General features: G+C 41.2%; 1 protein-coding gene across 1 annotated transcript in view; it reads right to left on the bottom strand.

The window, feature by feature from the left end:
* The window catches only part of LOC139412933 (fibronectin type III domain-containing protein 3B-like), a 112,241-nt gene that overhangs the window by 85,744 nt on the left and 13,930 nt on the right, over positions 1–12,567 (bottom strand). The window lies entirely within an intron of this gene.

Here is a 12,567-nt window from a genome sequence, read left to right as displayed (position 1 = left end):
CAGCTTCCAACCACTTAAACACACACAGCACAGAGTGTTCCCATCCGTAGCCCCCTAGACACAAGCATACGCAAGCACACACACATGCAAACAACCACACACACTCACAGAGGGTAGAACATGGCTCTTTAGTGTACAATCATTTTGGAGTAACTCTGGGAACAAGTTCCTATTTATTTTTGGTCTGTAATGAATTAAACAACCCAGATGTGAACTTCAAAATCTACAACAGCCGAGCTAAAGGCAGAAGCAAGCACATACAGGTAACTGCCAAAATAAAGGAAACACCAACATAAAGTGTCTTAATAGGGCATTGGGGCACCACGAGACAGAACAGCTTCGACCCACCGTGGCAAAGATTCTACATGTGTCTGGAACTCTATTGGAGGAATGCTACATTCTTCTACAAGAAAATCCATAATTTGGGGTTTTGTTGATGGTGGTGGAAAACACTGTCTCAGGCGCTGCTCCAGAATCTCCCATAAGTGTTCAATTGAGTTGAGATCTGGTGACTGAGATGGCCATGGCATATGGTTTACATCATCTTCATTTTCATGCTCATCAAACCATTCAGATACCACTCGTGCCCTGTGGAGGGGGGCATTGTCATTCTGTGGGCCACAGACATGGTAGCCAAAATAATGGCCTGCACGGCATTTTTACCCTAAGCATGATGGGATGTTAATTGCTTAATTAACCCAGGAACCACACCTGTGTGGAAGCACATGCAACAATTTCAACGTTTTTACTGAGTTACAGTTCATTGTAAAGATGGCTGACGTTCTACATGCTCCTAACCAATTGTGCCATTTTGTTAGTTTTATTGCGTTGTTTGCAACTTTTTTTTTTAAACGTATTTTGTACATAATGTTGCTGCTACCATCTCTTATAACCGAAAATAACATGGACATCAGAACAGTGATTACTCACCACGAACTGGAATAAGCTTTTTCCTTTAACGAGTTCGATGAGAAAGATATACTGCTCTTCCGGGAACAGGCCCAGATCCCAGTCATTTGCGTGAAAAAAAAGATGGAGGAAAAGAGGACGCAGATCAGGCTGCCTTTTGAGAATCCGTAGGCGAGCGAGTAAACTCACACTGCCTTCCGTCCTACTTGCTAACATGCAAATCATTGGAAAATAAAATTGATGACCTACGATTACGAATATCCTACCAACAGGACATTAAGAACTGCAATATCTTATGTTTCACCGAGTCGTGGCTGAACGACGACACGGATAATATAGAGCTGGAGGGATTTTCCATGCACCGGCAGAACAGAGAAGCTACATCCGGTAAGAGGAGGGTTGGGGGTGTGTGTCTTTTTGTCAATGACAGCTGGTGTGCGATGTCTAATATTAAAGAAGTCTTGAGGTATTGCTCTCCTGAGGTAGAGTACCTTATGATAAGCTGTAGACCACACTATCTACCAAGAGAGTTCTCATCTATATTATTTGTATATTATTCGTATTTACCACCACAGACCGATGCTGGCACTAAGACCGCACTCAACCAACTCTATAAGGCCATAAGCAAACAAGAAAATGTTCATCCAGAAGTGGCGCTCCTAGTGGCCGGGGACTTTAATGCAGGCAAACTTAAATCAGTTTTACCAAATGTTTACCAGCATGTGCAACCGGAGGGAAAAAAACTCTAGACCACCTTTACTCCACATACAGAGGTGCATACAAAGCTCTCCCACGCCTTCCATTTGGCAAATCTGACCATAATTCTATCCTCCTGATTCCTGCTTAAAAGCAAAAACTAAAGCAGGAAGTGCCAGTGACTCGCTCAATACGTAAGTGGCCAGATGACGCGGATACTAAGCTACAGGACTGTTTTGCTAGAACAGACTGGAATATGTTCTGAGATTCATCCAATGGCATTGAGGAGTATACCACCTCAGTCACTGGCTTCATCAATAAGTGCATTGACAACGTTGTCCCCACAGTGACCGTACGTACATATCCCAACCAGAAGCCATGAATTACAAGCAACATCCGCATCGAGCCAAAGGCTAGAGCTGCCGCTTTCAAGGAACGGGACACTAATCCGGACGCTTATAAGAAATCCCGCTAGGGTGCTTATGGTCGAGAAATTAACATTCAATTGTCTGGCAACAGCTCTGGTGGATATTCCTGCAGTCAGCATGCCAATTGCACACTCCCTCAAAACTTCAGATATCTGTGGCATTGTGTTGTGTGACAAGACTGCACATTTTAGAGTCCCCCAGCACAAGGTGATCATGCTGTTAAATCGGCTTCTTGATATGCCACACCTGTCAGGTGAATGGATTATCTTGGCAAAGGAAAAATGCTCACTAACAAGGATATAAACACATTTGAGAGAAATAAGCTTTTTGTGCATATGGAACATTTCTGGGATCTTTTATTTCAGCTCATATAACATGTTGCGTTTATATTTTTGTTCAGAGTAGTTTGTATCCCTCATTTACTCAAGTGTTCCCATTCTTTTTGGCAGTTATACCTCTACCTCTGTTGAGTGCATTATCCTTTTAAATGGTTAAAACCAAAAGCAAAAATGATCAATTCAAAGTAACAACTGAGTTGGTAGTGTTAATTCTCAAATATATTACGATCAGTTGGTGTCAGATATGTACTGGCTTTAACCGCTCGCTCCACTTCTCTCCTCCCCTCTTCTCTCCTCCCTTCCGTCAGATGTCAGAGATGAGGTCATTTCCTGTCTCAAATATATGGCATCACCACCCAGACAGGAAGATGTGACCTAGAATACAATCTGTCACCTCCGCATCCAAGTGTTTCCCCTAGCAACCACATAGCAACCGTTACATTATCTGGCTTGGAGCAACACACAGAATGACAGAACACACACACACACACACACACACACACACACACACACACACACACACACACACACACACACTCTACAGGAGATCAGTTCTCTCCGTGTCCATAGACTAACTAAGCAGAATCTCATCTTCAAAATAATTAAGCATCATCCTTTCCACACTACCACATGGAATACACTCAAAACTGTAGGAGACACACTCACACACTCTCTCTCTCACACACTCAGTTTCTCATACAGGGCAACAGGAGATGATGCAACATTTCATCAGATGGTTCTCATAATACAGCTGTCTAGAACAGCTGCTGCAGGGCCCCAGAGGTGCACACACACACACGCATACACAAACACGCACACGCACACTGTAATTGACTGTGTTCCATTATTGCGTTTAATGTTGTTGTGATGCTGTGTTATGCTATGCCTAAACTTGGTGATTGATTGCTTTGTCCTGTTAAGAGTTAGGCCATTTCAACCAAACCTGAATTGCCTTTCAAAACATGCAAACAAACAAACAAACAAACATGCCATCATTTATTGGCAACTACAGCAGTTGGGATCTTAAAGGATGGGAGTGGTTTTGTGTCAGGGTTAATCCATTAGAATCAATCACTTTTTGACAGCAGGCCTTTACCTTTCAACCAATCCTTCCATACATATTCGGCCCCTGTAGAAGTGCTCAGAAAGTGACTTTTTGGACCTGCATGTCAAAACATTTAATAGATAAAGGTGCTCAAAGTTGACCTATTTTGCATACCCCACCATACCATGACACATTTATGTCTTCACCACTGGCAAAGATAAACGGTTGAGATTGATTTCATTTAAAAGCATACAAACAGGGTTGTCAAACTATTCCATCATTTCATGAACCATGCTACAGACACACACCCTTTATGAGAGTCACAAGTGTGCATCTGCCACTGAAGGAGGAAGTGTCATGGTGCGTTCGCAACCAAGATGGAAGTGGTAATTTACCACACACGACTGGGAAAAATCCACTTGATCGCACCTCAAAACTGGTAATTACTAGTGGGAAACTTTTCTATCATCCTGAGCGCCTACTTCTCACACATGGTGACCTCTGACGTCACCTACTAAGGAAATGGCCTCTAACAACATTTTCCACAGTTGAATGCAACAACAAAACATTATTTATAAAAAACAATCTATTCGTGTGGTTTTTGAACGCTATCATTTGTTTACAAGCATCTGTACTTTTAGTTGGTGGTTTACGCAGCTTGTTGGCCATTAGCCAAACAGCGTTTCTCAATGAGTTCAAATGAAATGAATGCACCCAACTGGTATTTACGACTTCACAACTGGTATATTCCCACCTCCCACATGGTAACAAATGTAGCATGAGAGTGGAAACTTGAAGCCCAACAAAACAATCCTGTGACAACAGACAATGGTGTTGGAGGGCAAGTAGAAGGCACTTTAAATATATATATATATCCCAACGCCCCAGGGCTCCCAATGCCCCAGGGCAGTTATTGGGGACATTGCCCTGTGTAGGGTGCCGTCTTTCGGATGGGACATTAAAAGTGTGTCCTGACTCTGTGGTCACTAAAGATTCCATGATACTTATTGTCAAAAATTCCAACATCGGCATCGGCCCGATGTCTAGTTTAACGCCGATGTGCAAAACCAATGTCAAAGCTGACGTTCATACCTATATAACGTAGGTAGATGACGTGCATACCTATATAACGTAGGTAGATGACGTGCATACCTATATAACGTAGGTAGATGACGTGCATACCTATATAACGTAGGTAGATGACGTACATACCTTTATAACGTAGGTAGATGACGTCCATACCTATATAACGTAGGTAGATGACGTGCATACCTATATAACGTAGGTAGATGACGTCCATACCTATATAACGTAGGTAGATGACGTGCATACCTATATAACGTAGGTAGATGACGTGCATACCTTTATAACGTAGGTAGATGACGTGCATACCTATATAATGTAGGTAGATGACGTGCATACCGTTATAACGTAGGTAGATGACGTGCATACCGTTATAACGTAGGTAGATGACGTGCATACCGTTATAACGTAGGTAGATGACGTGCATACCTATATAACGTAGGTAGATGACGTGCATACCTATATAACGTAGGTAGATGACGTGCATACCTATATAACGTAGGTAGATGACGTGCATACCTATATAACGTAGGTAGATGACGTCCATACCGATATAACGTAGGTAGATGACGTGCATACCTATATAATGTAGGTAGATGACGTGCATACCTATATAACGTAGGTAGATGACGTGCATACCTTTATAACGTAGGTAGATGACGTGCATACCGTTATAACGTAGGTAGATGACGTGCATACCTCTATAACGTAGGTAGATGACGTAATGACGGCACGAAAAATACAGCGCTATTCAGAACAAAAGCAGAAAAATACTAAGCGCACACTTCCAACAACTAAACTAGTTCAAGTCGAGCAGTCATTTGAAAGAGTAAGAAAATGTCAGCGAGACAACTCAAACGGCAAGATAATAGAATTCATTGCCCTTGACAATCAACCGTGGATAGGGAGCACCCCTCTATCCACATCGACGGGACAGTAGTGGTGAGGGTAGTACGTTTTAAGTTCCTCAGCGTACACATCACGGGCAAACTGAATTGGTCCACCCACACAGACAGCGTGGTGAAGAAGGCGCAGCAGTACCTCTTCAACCTCAGGAGGCTGAAGAAATTTGGCTTGTCACCAAAAACTTTTACAGATGCACAATCGTGAGCATCCTGTCGGGCTGTATCACCGCCTGGTATGGCAACTGCTCCGCCCACAACCATAAGGCTCTCCAGAGGGTAGTGAGGTCTGCACAACGCATCACCGGGGGCAAACTACCTGCCCCCCAGGACACCTGCACCACGCGATGTCACAGGAAGGTCATAAAGATCATCAAGGACAACAACCACCCGAGCCACTGCCGGTTCACCCCGCTATCCCCCCATAAGGTGAGGTCAGTACAGGTTCATCAAAGCAGGGACCGAGAGACTGAAAAACAGCTTCTATCTCAAGGCAATCAGACTGTTAAACAGCCATAACTAACATTGAGGGGCTGCTGCCAACACACTGACTCAACTCCAGCCACTTTAATAATGTGAAAAGAGTTGAAAAATGTATCACTAGCCAATTTAAACAATGCCACTTTATATAATGTTTACATACCCTACATTACTCATCTCATATGTATATACTGTACTCTATACCATCTACAGCATCTTGCCATCTTTATGTAATACATGTATCACCAGCCACTTTAAACAATGCCACTTTTATATGTTACATACCCTACATTATAGAGGTCGACCGATTAATCGGAATGGTTAATTAACAATCGGAAATCGGTATTTTTGGGTGCCGATTTGTCGATTTTGTAAAATTATTTTATTATTTATTTATTTATTACTTTATTTAACTAGGTCAGTCAGTTAAGAACACATTCTTATTTTCAATGACGGCCTAGGAACGGTGGGTTAACTGCCTTGTTCAGGGGCAGAACGACAGATTTTCACATTGTCAGCTCGGGGGATCCAATCTTGCAACCTTACAGTTAACTAGTCCAACGCAATAACGACCTGCCTATCTCTTGTTGCACTCCACAAGGAGACTGCTGTTAGTTGCTAGCTAGCATTAAACTTATCTTATAAAAAACAATCAATCATAATCACTAGTTAACTACACATGGTTGATGATATTACTAGATAGTATCTAGCGTGTCCTGCGTTGCATATAATCTGACTGAGCATACAAGCATAAAAGTATCTGACTGAGCGGTGGTAGGCAGAAGCAGGCGCGTAAACATTCATTCAAACAGCACTTTCGGGCGTTTTGACGGCAGATCTTCGTTGTGCGTCAAGAATTGCACTGTTTATGGCTTCAAGCCTATCAACTCCCGAGATGAGGCTGGTGTAACCGAAGTGAAATGGCTAGCTAGTTAGTGCGCGCTAATAGCGTTTCAAACGTCACTCGCTTGGAGCCTTCTAGTAGTTGTTCTCATTGCTCTGCATGGGTAACGCTGCTTCGATGGTGGCTGTTGTCGTTGTGTTGCTGGTTTGAGCCCAGGGAGGAGCGAGGAGAGGGACGGAAGCTATACTGTTACACTGGCAATACTAAAGTGCCTATAAGAACATCCAATAGTCAAAGGTTAATCAAATACAAATGGTATAGAGTGAAATAGTCCTATAATTCCTATAATAACTACAACCTAAAACTTCTTACCTGGGAATATTGAAGACTCATGTTAAAAGGAACCACCAGCTTTCATATGTTCTCATGTTCTGAGCAAGGAACTGAAACATTAGCTTTCTTACATAGCACATATTGCACTTTTACTTTCTTCTCCAACACTTTGTTTTTGCATTATTTAAACCAAATTGAACATGTTTCATTATTTACTTGAGGCTAAATTGATTTTATTGATGTATTATATTAAGTTAAAATAAGTGTTCATTCAGTATTGTTGTAATTGTCATCATTACAAATAAAATACAAAAATTGGCCGATTAATCGGTATCTGCTTTTTTGGTCCTCCAATAATCGGTATCGGCGTGGAAAAATCATAATCGGTCGACCTCTACTACTCATCTCATATGTACAGTGAGGGAAAAAAGTATTTGTTCCCTTGCTGATTTTGTACGTTTGCCCACTGACAAAGAAATGATCCGTCTATAATTTTAATGGTAGGTTAATTTGAACAGTGAGAGACAGAATAACAACAAAAAAATCCAGAAAAACACATGTCAATGGGTAATGGGGACATACGTAAATGACAACAAAATTACTTTTTGGTCATTGTGGTGTGGTGTGTGTGTGTGTAACCTTTATTTAACTAGGCAAGTCAGTTAAGAACAAATTCTTATTTAGATTGACGGCCTACCCCAGCCTAACCTGGACGACGCTGGGCCAATTGTGCGCCGCCCTATGGGACTCCCAATCAGCCTGGATTCGAACCAGGGACCGTAGTGACGCCCTCTTGCACTGAGATGCAGTGCTTTAGACCACTGCGTCCATGTGTGTGTGTTAACTATTTAACTGTACTAGAATGCTTAAAAGGCCGCAAAAAAATATCAGTTATCGGTATCGGTTTTTTTGACAAGGAAAATATTGGATATCGGTATCGGCCAAAAATGTAATATCGGTGCATCACTAGTGGTAACCCCGGTGTCCTGGTTAAATTCCCAATCTGGTTCTCATAACATCATGGCCACCTAATCGTCCCAAACTTCCAATTGGCTCATTCATCCCCCCTCTTCTCTCCTGTAACTATTCCCCAGGTCGTCAATTTATCTGGTAAAATAAGTTCAAAAAAGAAGAAAATGAATAATGCCAGGAACATAGTGAATACTGAACATAGTGAATACTGAACATAGTGAATACTGAACATAGTGAATGCTGAACATAGTGAATGCTGAACATAGTGAATGCTGAACATAGTGAATGCTGAACATAGTGAATACTGAACATAGTGAATACTGAACATAGTGAATGCTGAACATAGTGAATACTGAACATAGTGAATACTGAACATAGTGAATGCTGAACATAGTGAATACTGAACATAGTGAATGCTGAACATAGTGAATGCTGAACATAGTGAATACTGAACATAGTGAATACTGAACATAGTGAATGCTGAACATAGTGAATGCTGAACATAGTGAATACTGAACATAGTGAATACTGAACATAGTGAATGCTGAACATAGTGAATACTGAACATAGTGAATACTGAACATAGTGAATGCTGAACATAGTGAATGCTGAACATAGTGAATACTGAACATAGTGAATACTGAACATAGTGAATGCTGAACATAGTGAATACTGAACATAGTGAATACTGAACATAGTGAATGCTGAACATAGTGAATGCTGAACATAGTGAATACTGAACATAGTGAATACTGAACATAGTGAATACTGAACATAGTGAATGCTGAACATAGTGAATACTGAACATAGAGAATACTGAACATAGTGAATGCTGAACATAGTGAATGCTGAACATAGTGAATACTGAACATAGTGAATACTGAACATAGTGAATGCTGAACATAGTGAATGCTGAACATAGTGAATACTGAACATAGTGAATACTGAACATAGTGAATACTGAACATAGTGAATGCTGAACATAGTGAATACTGAATATAGGGAATGCTGAACATAGTGAATACTGAACATAGTGAATGCTGAACATAGTGAATACTGAACATAGTGAATACTGAACATAGTGAATGCTGAACATAGTGAATGCTGAACAGTGAATACTGAACATAGTGAATACTGAACATAGTGAATACTGAACATAGTGAATGCTGAACATAGTGAATGCTGAACAGTGAATACTGAACATAGTGAATGCTGAACATAGTGAATGCTGAACATAGTGAATGCTGAACATAGTGAATGCTGAACATAGTGAATGCTGAACATAGTGAATACTGAACATAGTGAATACTGAACATAGTGAATGCTGAACATAGTGAATGCTGAATATAGGGAATGCTGAACATAGTGAATGCTGAACATAGTGAATACTGAACATAGTGAATACTGAACATAGTGAATGCTGAACATAGTGAATGCTGAATATAGTGAATGCTGAACAGTGAATACTGAACATAGTGAATGCTGAATATAGGGAATGCTGAACATAGTGAATGCTGAACATAGTGAATACTGAACATAGTGAATACTGAACATAGTGAATGCTGAACATAGTGAATGCTGAATATAGGGAATACTGAACATAGTGAATGCTGAACATAGTGAATGCTGAATATAGTGAATGCTGAATATAGGGAATGCTGAACATAGTGAATGGCATTTCATTTTCCCACTGTACCGAAACCTAACCGTGACACCAAAACCGCAATACGTACCGAACCATGGGTTTGGTGAACCGTTCCACCCCTAACTACAACCACATTACTAAGTCTTTGACCACATTGTGTTGTTACTTTGGTGAGTAAAAACACATGCTTCCTGCTTAAACACCAAATATCTCTGATTTTTTTCATATTCGCATATGTAGCGTAGCCCCTATTTTTGTGGGTGTTGTGCCCGCAATCGGTTGTAATCCTTCAAACACAGTAACACAGTGGAGAATAAAACGTTTAGGAACAGATGTGGAAAACACTTTCACTCTCTCCCCCTCCCTGTCTCCCACTCGCCCCCTCCCTGTCTCCCACTCTCCCCCTCCCTGTCTCCCACTCTCCCCCTCCCTGTCTCCCACTCTCCCCATCTCCCCCTCTCTATGTGTTTCTCCCGTTCTCACTCCCTTTCGCTGTCCCCCCTCTCTCACTCTCCCGCACATATGGTTACCATATTGAGAGGAAACGCAGACCCTCCTGGGAAAGAGTGTGTGTGTGTGTATGTGTGTGTGTATATGTGTTTGTGTATATGTTTGTGTGTATATATGTGTATGTATGTATGTGTGTGTGTGTGTGTGTGTTTGTGTGTGTGTTTGTGTGTATGTATGTGTTTGTGTGTATGTATATGTTTGGGTGTATGTATGTGTTTGTGTGTGTTTGTGTGTATATGTGTTTGTGTGTGTTTGTGTGTGTATGTGTTTGTGTGTGTTTGTGTGTATATGTGTTTGTGTGTGCTATGAAAGGAGTCTGTTTGTAAGATGACTTACATGCAGCCAACTAGGCACAGATGGAAATCCTAAACACACACATACACACTAGGGTTGGGCGGTACTCAGATTTCCATACCTTCATAACGTACCTGTGCCATCCCAGGATATATGATATTACCAGCAGTGCACACAAGGGGCGATATTTATTTTTCAAACAAAAAAAGCCCCAAAAACGTCAGTTACCAGAATGCTCACAAAATGCTAACAAGTACAAAGGAACTCCCATAGCGGATGCTAGGTAAATGCTAACAAGTACAAAGGAACTCCCATAGCGGATGCTAGGTAAATGCTAACAAGTACAAAGGAACTCCCATAGCGGATGCTAGGTAAATGCTAACAAGTACAAAGGAACTCCCATAGCGGATGCTAGGTAAATGCTAACAAGTACAAAGGAACTCCCATAGCGGATGCAAACATTTACTAAAGACAGAAAACCCAGCCCATGAAGTTATGCAAGTATCTCAAAAAATGCAGTTTGCAGCACGCACAAAACAAACGTTAGACAGCAGGAATCTTAATTCAGGGGTGGATTGTCTCTGCTGCTGTTGCCAAGACATTTCAAATATTGCAAGCTAATGTTAGCCATTCTGTTCTCAGAGCTCTGGAGAGTTAACTTAATAGTTCAACGATTTATATCTGGCAAATATTAATTTCATGCAAGTGTAACATTATCACCTCACTTATTGTGCTGCAGGAGTGACTCACCTCACAAAGCTCCCGTTCTTTGTAAACAAACACGTGTGACGGGCTCAAACTGCTGTTTTGGTAAACTAGTACCGGTAAGCTTCATAATGAAAAATAATCTAACAGGCGAAACGTGGTTTGCTTGATCTATTATCTGGTGTACAAGTTGACTGCATGTATTTCAAAAGTTTGAATATTCAAATATATATATATTTTTTTTACGGTCTTGACTGTATTGTAAAATCAAATAAAAAATCACGGTATATACGGTATACCACCCAACCTTAACACACACACACACACACCCTTGAACATACACACACACACACAACCCCTTGAACATACACACACACACACAAACCCTTGAACACACACACACACACACAACCCCTTGAACACACACACACACACACACAAACCCTTGAACACACACAACCCCTTGAACATATACAAACACACACAACCCCTTGAACATACAAAAACACACACAAACCCTTGAACATACAAAAACACACACAAACCCTTGAACATACAAACACACACACACCCTTGAACATACACAAACACACACAACCCCTTGAACATACACACACACAAACCCTTGAACATACACACACACAAACCCTTGAACATACACAAACACACACAACCCCTTGAACATACACAAACACACACAACCCCTTGAACATACACAACCCCTTGAACATACAAACACACACAACCCCTTGAACATACAAACACACACAACCCCTTGAACATACACATACCCTTGAACATACAAACACACACAACCCCTTGAACATACACAAACACACACAAACCCTTGAACATACACAAACACACACAAACCCTTGAACATACACAACCCCTTGAACATACAAACACACACAACCCCTTGAACATACAAACACACACAAACCCTTGAACATACACAAACACACACAACCCCTTGAACATACAAACACACACAACCCCTTGAACATACACAAACACACACAACCCCTTGAACATACACAAACACACACAAACCGTCCAGATCCGGCAGCTGCTTCTAGGGGCTCTGATGGGGTATCTCTCCAGAGCTCTGAGAACAGACACTCCCACTACAGTTTCTTCTAGAGGTCGACTGATTAATCGAAATGGCCGATTAATTATAGCCGATTTCAAGTTTTCATAACAATCGGAAATCGGTATTTTTGGACACCGATTTGGCCAATTATTTTTTTTGTGACACTTTTATTTAATCTTTATTTAACTTGGCAAGTCAGTTAAGAACACATTCTTATTTTCAATGACGGCCTAGGAACAGTGGGTTAACTGCCTCGTTCAGGGGCAGCTCGGGGGATCCAATCTTGTAAC

The sequence above is a fragment of the Oncorhynchus clarkii genome, chromosome 7 (assembly GCF_045791955.1).
Source record: "Oncorhynchus clarkii lewisi isolate Uvic-CL-2024 chromosome 7, UVic_Ocla_1.0, whole genome shotgun sequence".
Taxonomy (NCBI): domain Eukaryota; kingdom Metazoa; phylum Chordata; class Actinopteri; order Salmoniformes; family Salmonidae; genus Oncorhynchus; species Oncorhynchus clarkii.
The sequence above is the reverse complement of the archived record's forward strand: the minus strand, read 5'-3'. Positions and strand labels throughout refer to the sequence as shown.